The sequence below is a fragment of the Rhincodon typus genome, chromosome 19, assembly GCF_021869965.1.
Source record: "Rhincodon typus isolate 14 chromosome 19, sRhiTyp1.1, whole genome shotgun sequence".
NCBI classification, from domain to species: Eukaryota; Metazoa; Chordata; class Chondrichthyes; order Orectolobiformes; family Rhincodontidae; genus Rhincodon; species Rhincodon typus.
Genome location: NC_063350.1, coordinates 53,560,748 through 53,568,755, shown reverse-complemented (window position 1 = coordinate 53,568,755; position 8,008 = coordinate 53,560,748). Strand labels below are relative to the sequence as shown.

The 8,008-nt window shown below is 44.1% G+C and overlaps 1 protein-coding gene across 2 annotated transcripts in view; it reads right to left on the bottom strand.

Moving 5' to 3' along the window:
• Window positions 1–8,008, bottom strand: part of si:ch211-253b8.5 (dysbindin) — a 33,819-nt gene that overhangs the window by 25,026 nt on the left and 785 nt on the right. The window lies entirely within an intron of this gene.

Below are 8,008 nucleotides of genomic sequence, written 5' to 3'. Positions count from 1 at the left end.
CCCTGTAACCCTGCATTTCCCATGGCTAACCCACCTAGCCTGCTCATCCCTGGACACTATGGGCAATTTAGCATGGCCAATCCACCTAGCCTGCATATCTTTGGAGGGGAGGAAACCGTAGCACATGGAGGAAACCCACACAGATGTGGGGAGAACATGCAATCTCCACGCAGACAGACAGGCAGCCAGACAGACACCCGAAGCTGAAATCCAACCCAGGTCCCTGGCACTCTGAGTCAGCAGTGCTAACCACTGAGCGATTGTGTCACCCCAACTGCTCAAACCTAAGATGGTTTTGTCAATGCTTAAAAGTTTGAAACTGTTCAACACATCGAATTAGAGTTGGGTTTGTTCAGATGGTCTGACAGAGAAAGGAAACAAAAGGAGACCAATCAGCCCTTTCAAAGTCTGTTCTGTCATTCAACAAAATCATAGCTGCTTTATATCCTATACCCACCCACCTGACTTCTCTTGTTTAATATCCAGGGCTAACAAAATTGTATCGATCTCAGATTTAAAATTATGAATTCAGTGCGCACCCAACACACTTTATGGAAGAGAGTTCCACTCTTCTATTCCCTTTTGTTTAAAGAAATGCCCCCAAGTTCTCCCCTGAATGTCCTGGCTCTGATTTTAAGGTGGTATGCCTTTGTGCTAGGAGTCTCCACCAGGAGGTAATTTCCTTTCAAAACCCTAGTCAAACATCAACCAACTCACCCCTTTAACCTTCGATATTTCAGAGTTTACAAATTGAATTGTGCCTCCTAATCTAATCCTTGGGGTTTTTAGTGACATTGGGAGGCAATGTTCTGGCCTACATGTGACTCTAGACCAACAGCACTGCATTTAACTCTTATTGAACTGGACAAGCAAATCACTTGGCTTTCATACCATTAGGGATGAGTAACAAATGTTACAACAACGCCCATATTCCAGGAATGAATTAAACAAAAATTCAGGCGAATTCTGTACTGCCATTCTTTGTGTCCAGAGTTCTCCAGATGTTGTAGCAGAATTGGCTCTCGTTTATATTATCTATTATTTAATATTTTAAAAAAAAGGCCATTCAGCCCAAATAGTGAATGCTGGCCACCACATTGAGTATTTTTGATTTTCTTTTGTACCTGACCAACAAAGTTCACTGTCGGCTGTGAAACTCAGTCACCCATAAGCTCCGATGTAGGTTCAACCTTTTTAAGCTGTCACCTAAAGTATTTAAAGATCTTGTGTAATTAAAATGTGGCAATGCTGGTGTTGGACTGGTGTGGACAAAGTCAGAAGTCACACGCTACCAGGTTATAATCCAACAGCTTTACTAAAAATCACAAGCTTTCAGAGCGTTGCTCAGTGCTCGGCATTGAGCAGTGCTCAGAAAGCTTGCGATTTCAAATAAACCTCTTGGACTATAAAGTCAGAAATTGCACGACACTGGGTTGTGTAATTAAATGAATGGGGCATGCCCAAATGAGGAGGGCTGTTGATAACCACTAACTTTTAATTATTGATGAACATGGATCTATGGATTTCCTCGGACTTTTCTGGCTTCTCACCATTTATAAAATGTTCAGAACTCTCATATTTTGGTTCAAATTCCTGTGCTGTAAGTTTCCAAGCTTCTTGAATGACTTCAAACTAAGCTGGGTTGAAATCCACCTGCCACTGTTTTATCAGCTGTCTCAATCTAAGCTATCCATATCTCTTTCTGCTTCCTGTCTGCACCACTTACCCTGTCACCAATCTTTATAACATCAGCTCACTAGTACATACTGCTGTCTGTTGCATTATCACAGTCAATAATAAATAAGACAAAAGAAATTGTTACAGTTACATTATGTCTTCACAACCTCTGGATGTTCACAGCCAATGAAATGGCATAATTGTGGTCAGCCGGTATACACACAGCAAAATCCCACAAACAGCAATGTGACAGCCATTGTGTATATCCAAGATAGACAGCGATCACAATTTTTGGGGAAAATGACAGGATCATAGAATCCCCAGAGTGTGGAAACAGACCATTTGGCCCAAGTCCACACTGACCCGCTGAAGGGCATCTCACCCAGACACATCCCCCTACCCTATCCCTGTAACTCTGCATTTCCCATGGCAAATGCACCTAACATACACATCCCTGGACACTATGGGCAATTCAGCATGGCCAATCCACCTAACCTGCACATCTTTGGACTAGGGAGGAAACCAGGGCACCTGGAGGAAACCCACACAGACACAGGGAGAATGTGCAAACTCCACACAGACAGGCACCCGAGGGTGGAATCGAATCCGGGTCCCTGGCGCTGTGAGGCAGCAGTGCTAACCACTGTGGTGTTGTGGCACATCGCTCATAAACCATTATCTATTCACGTGCCAGACCCGGCACCTACACGGAGCAGGGATCTGCATGCCAATGATCACAATCAATGCAACGTGTGGTTGACCATCCAAACAAAGGTAAGGTCATGCACCAGACACATTTGTCCACAGGCTGGGAATGACCACGAGCTGAGATTCCTGAGCACTGACATCTCTCCTGCACACATCACAGGAAGCAAGGTTCCCACGTTTTAATAAAAGGACCTTGTCGACAGTACACAAAGGAAGTCTTTGTACTTCAGTGTGAACAGCAGGCAGCTACAGACCAGACAGAACTCACTCAGGGCGCGATACTGATCCATTGTCTCCTACATTCACAATGTGATTATGGTTTAATTAACAAAACCACCACTATCAGTCAGAAACTGCATTGAATCTGTGGTTGATGATGGATCTACTGGATTAGGTTCTGTCTTAAATTCCCGTCATCCTGCTGAATTACATCCACTCTCTGCTACTCATTGTTAAAGAAATTGTTGGCTAAACAGTTTTCCCACTCTCAGTGGAAGGAGGACTCGGTCACATTAGTCATCATGAACTGCTCCCTCGTGTTTTTCCAAATGACTGCTTGCTACAAGTGGATAATTTAACTCAGATAGGGAGATCCTGTTCCCCAAAATGAAACACTCTCCCTTACTCCAAGCTCAGTACTGCTGATATAAGCAACATTTCTTCTGTATATTTGTTTATTGTGAAGGAAAGGCCTCAGATTAATTGGTTTACTTCAGTTGTAGTTGCAACGAATAAAACCAATGATACAGTTAGAAAGGCAACTTCATATTCACAGCAAGGTCATAGGTCACAAAATGGTAGCTGGCTCGATCGATTCCTTCAATGTTTGGATCAAGTGAAGTGATTAGACTCTGGTCGAGGATGTACATCGATTTTAAACAGGAATCGAAGAGTTTGTACATCATGCTGATGCTGAAACACAGCTGGTCCTGTTTGTTTCTCTCTGTTTTGCATCAAAAGAGTGTCCAATCTTGATGCTTGAACCCTTGATCCTTGATCCCTTTACTATTCAAGACCTTATCTATCTCTGTTTTAAATACACTCAATGATTTGGCCTCCACATCCTTCTGTGACAATGAGTTCCACAGATTCATCACCCTCTGGCTGAAGAAATTCCTCCTCATCTCAGTTTAAGAGTCGTCCCTTCACTCAGAGGTTGTGCCCTTGAGTCCTAGTCTCTCCTACTGGTGGAAACATTTTCTCCACATCCACTGTATCCACGCCTCTCTGTATTCTGTAGATTTCAATCAAATCCCCACCCCTATCCTTCTAAATTCCAATGAGTACAGACCCAGAGTCCTCAACTGCTACTCATAAGAGTAGCAGCCCTTCATCCCCAGGATCCTTCTTGTAAACCTCCTCTGGACCACCTCCAAAACGAGATACAAGACATGTTAACCTTAAGAGAATCCTGAACTAGGACTCCCAAATCCCTTTATGCATCAGGTTTCCAAAGCCTTTCTCCATTTAGAAAATAGTCTCCACCTCTATTCTTCCTACCAAAGTGCATAACCTCACACTCTCCCATATTATACTCCATCTGCCACTTCTTTGCCCACACTCCTAGCCTGTCCAATTCCTTCTGCAGCTCCCCCCACCTCCCCCAACTTCCTCGACACTACCTGTCTTTCCATCTATCTTTGCAAACTTAGCAACAATGCTTTCAGTTCCTTTTTTCAGATCGTTAGTGTACAATGTGAGTAGTTGTGGTTCCAACACTGACCCCTGTGGAACTCCACCAGTCACAGATAGTATCCTGAAAAAGGCCCCTTTATCCCCCACTCTCTGCTTTCTGCCAGTCGGCCAATCCTCTATCCATGCACCTTGCCCCTAACGCCATGGGCTCTTATTTTATTTAGCAGCCTCCTGCGTGCACCTTGTCAAAGGCCTCCTGCAAATCCAAACAGACCATGTCCACAGGCTTTCTTTTGTCTAACTTGCTCATTAACCCCTCAAAGAATTCTAACAGATTTGTCAGGGATGACCTCCCCTTGACGAAGCTGTGCTGACTCAGCCCTATTTTACCATGCACTTCCAAGTATTCTGCAATCTCATCCTTAATAATGGACTCTAGAATCTTTCCCACGACCAAGATCAGGCTAACTGGCCTGTAGTTTCCTGTCTTCTGCCTCCCTCCCTTCTTAAACAAGGGTGTTACATTCGCCATTTTCCTATCCCCGGGACCCTTCCTCACTCCAGCTGGGTGATTTATTCGCCTTCAGGCTTTTCAGCTTCCCCAGCACCTTCTCCTTAGTGATGGTCAACATGTTTCTTTTTAGAGTCTGGAAGGATCTGATGTAAAGACAGTCAGCATCACAGACATTGGCCGTGCCATCCTCACCTTGCTCTCAGGCTGCAGGTCCAATTCCACAAGGTGGCAGAATTTGGTGGGAACCTCCTTCAAGAAGTGAAGGTAAGTACCTGCTGCTCCTGGCAGAGCTGGAGGAAAGAGAAACGACTGTGGGAAATTCTGAGTGAGGACTCCCCTGATGAGAGTCCTTCCCCCTCCCACTACCATTCCTCCTCCTCCTCCTCCAGCAGCATGTCCTTCTCTGTGCTGCCTCTGCACCATCTCCCTGCAGCTCAAGGGGGTTGTTAACTGGAATGCTCATAACTGGGATCGTATGGTCCGAGCAGTCCCTTGGAGCCAGAACCGAGGTCATGTCAACATGCAGAGCCACATCCTGTTAACTTCAACAACCGTAAACAACTCTGCAAACCCTCAACTACATCTATGGACAGATCCAGTAGGAATTAATCAGCAGCTAGCCTTGGAATGGTTATGACCCCTTCAATAGGTCCTTCACATTGTTGGAGGTTCGCTTAATTCTGTGTGCTGGAGAAAGGGCCTTACTTGCAGGCGGGAGTTTCAAAATAGCAGCAGAGGTACAACTCAGTGTTAGACATTGACTGTACTCTCAATCTCTGCAATCAGGCTCTGCAAACTTCCAATGCATTGTCTAATGCCCTCTTTCACACCCTGACCAAGCTAGGTCCTGAGTTTGGCCAGTGCTAATGGTGTGCCCATGTAGCATAAAGCAAAATAACACCTTTTGTACCAGTACTATGAGCATTAAGAACCCAAATTTTTCTGCTGACAGCTCTTCCTAAAACAGGTCTGACCTCCTGAAAATATAACATCTCAGTAAATCATGTCAACTCCTTGAATCATGCTAACCCTCATTAAACATGTCAGCCTCTTCAAACATCACAGCTCCTCCTAAAAGCATCAGAATTGCTTTAATTTTTCCCAGTCTGATTTGAGTGTCTGAACTGAACTGCAGAAAGCTGTATGGAGCGATTTGTCAGCAGTTCGGGATGGTCTACACTAAACACAGCTTCAGACTCAGTGACAAGCCCCAGTTACAGCGTCTGTGGCAGTAACCGAGGCTCAGCAGTCTTCCTCCTGGCCCTTCATCACTGAACAAAACTGCTTGTTGAGCACAGTCTCAGTGTGCAGATTATGTCACAGTATTAAAGAGCTCCCCTATCTTTCAAAGCTGCGGACACATCTAACTCCATTTCAGTTCCAGCAGTTTTAATGATCAACTTCTGTTCCTCGGTTTTTAGCACAGCCAATCGTTCTTGAAGCAGCCAGCCTAATCCAGTCGACTACTGTCACTGTATGATCCTGACCTTAGCCCATGTCACAGTAAATTATTACCACATGTTCAGATAAATCCTGTGCAAGGTCACTCCTGCCTACAATATGGACCGGTCACTACCCATATAATCACTATAGCACTGTCCATGCCCAGTGTCATCACTATAAAACAGTACATACTTGTGTAATCATGATAGCATTGTACTTTCCCAGAGTACTGACTATAGCATTGTCCCTACCAACTGTAACCACTGGAGTTCTATCCAAACTGATGCCATCAGTGCAGCACTGTTACTCATCAGTAGACCACTCGAGCACTGACTTTATCCAATAATAACTACAGCACAGTCCCTAACTAGTGTAATAACTGAAGCATTGTCTGTACACTGTGCAATCACATCTTCTGAAGCTCCCTCTGAATATTGTATGGTTCATTAAGAGTACTCTTATTCTCCTAAACTGTAATGAATAAATGCATAGCTTCTTTAGCCATTCTTGATTAGTCAACCCCCTCATCCCAGGAATCAGCTTAATAAATCACTTTTGAATTGCCTCCAATGTCAATATTTCCAAGGTATGTCAATCTTTAAACACAGGACTAAAATAGTACACAGTACTCCAGGTGTAGCCCCTCACCAACATCCTGTACTTTTTAAATACTTCGAGTCACACAGCATGGAAACAGACCCTTTGGTCCAACTCATCCATGCAAGACTTCCCTGTTTTTAAATGTCAACACCTTAGCAATAAAGGCCATATTTCTATTTACCTTCTTAACTAATTACTGGACCCACATACTAACTTTTTGTCTTTCATGCACACAACACACGGATCCCTCCATGCTGGAATTTTTTTGAATTCTCTCTCCATTTAAACAATAGCCTGCCTTTTGATTTTTCCTATCAAAGGGCACAAGCTCATACTTTTCTGCATTAAACTCCATCTGCCAAGTTTTTGCCCACTCACTTTAAACAATCTATTATCCCCTTGCTGACTTCTGCTGTCCTCATTACAACATGCCCTGTCACCTATCTATGTATCATCAGCGAAGTTGGATACATTGCACTCTGTCCCTCCTCCAAGTCATTAATACAAAGTGAAAATAATTGAGGCCTAGGACGGATCTTTGTGGCACTTCATTTCTTTCCAACACAGAAAAAACCCATTACTGCCAACTCTCTTTCTTCTGCGGGTTCACCAATCCTCAATGTTAATACATTGTCCCCCATACTGCGAGTTCCTATCTTGTGCAATAATCTTTTATATGGCAGCTCATCGAATACCTGCTGGAAATCCAAATACACTATGTCTACAGATTCCCCTTCTTTAAATCCTCCAGGAATTACAAGCAAACTTATCAAATATGATTTCCCTTTCACCAAACTATGTTGACTCTGATTGTGTTACATCTTACTAAGTGCCCTGCTATTTGTTCCTTAATAATAGACTCCAGGATTTTCCCAGTGACAGACAGTAAAGTGATTGGCTTGGTTTCCTGCTTTCTGCCTCCCTCCCTTCTTGAACAGGAGAATCACATTAGTGGTTTTTCAATCTGCTTGGAACCCTCTTGGAATCCAGTGAGTGCTGGAAAATTTCAACCAATGCCTCCACTAACTATTTGTTGTATTCACACTAGCATTCAGTGCCCTCACTGTGGCACTGTCCTTACCCAGTGCCCTCACTGTGGCACTGTCCTTACCCAGTGCCCTCACTGTGGCACTGTCCTTACCCAGTGCCCTCACTGTGGCACTGTCCTTATCTTGTGAAGTCACTGGAGCTCTGTCCCTACCCAGTGTAAGGGTGACAGCACTGTTATACACAGCACATAATAACTATTTCTCGTTTAGGTAAACTTGCACAAATGGGAGAAGTTGTGAAGTTTGGCTGATGGATTCGGACTGTGCCTTTCTGTGATAATAACGTGTTTCTGAACACATCTTCGGTTCTCATTCTCGCCAAGCTGCAAGATGACGGCTGACTCTGTCCACCACTCACCCCCACACACCCACACACACACCC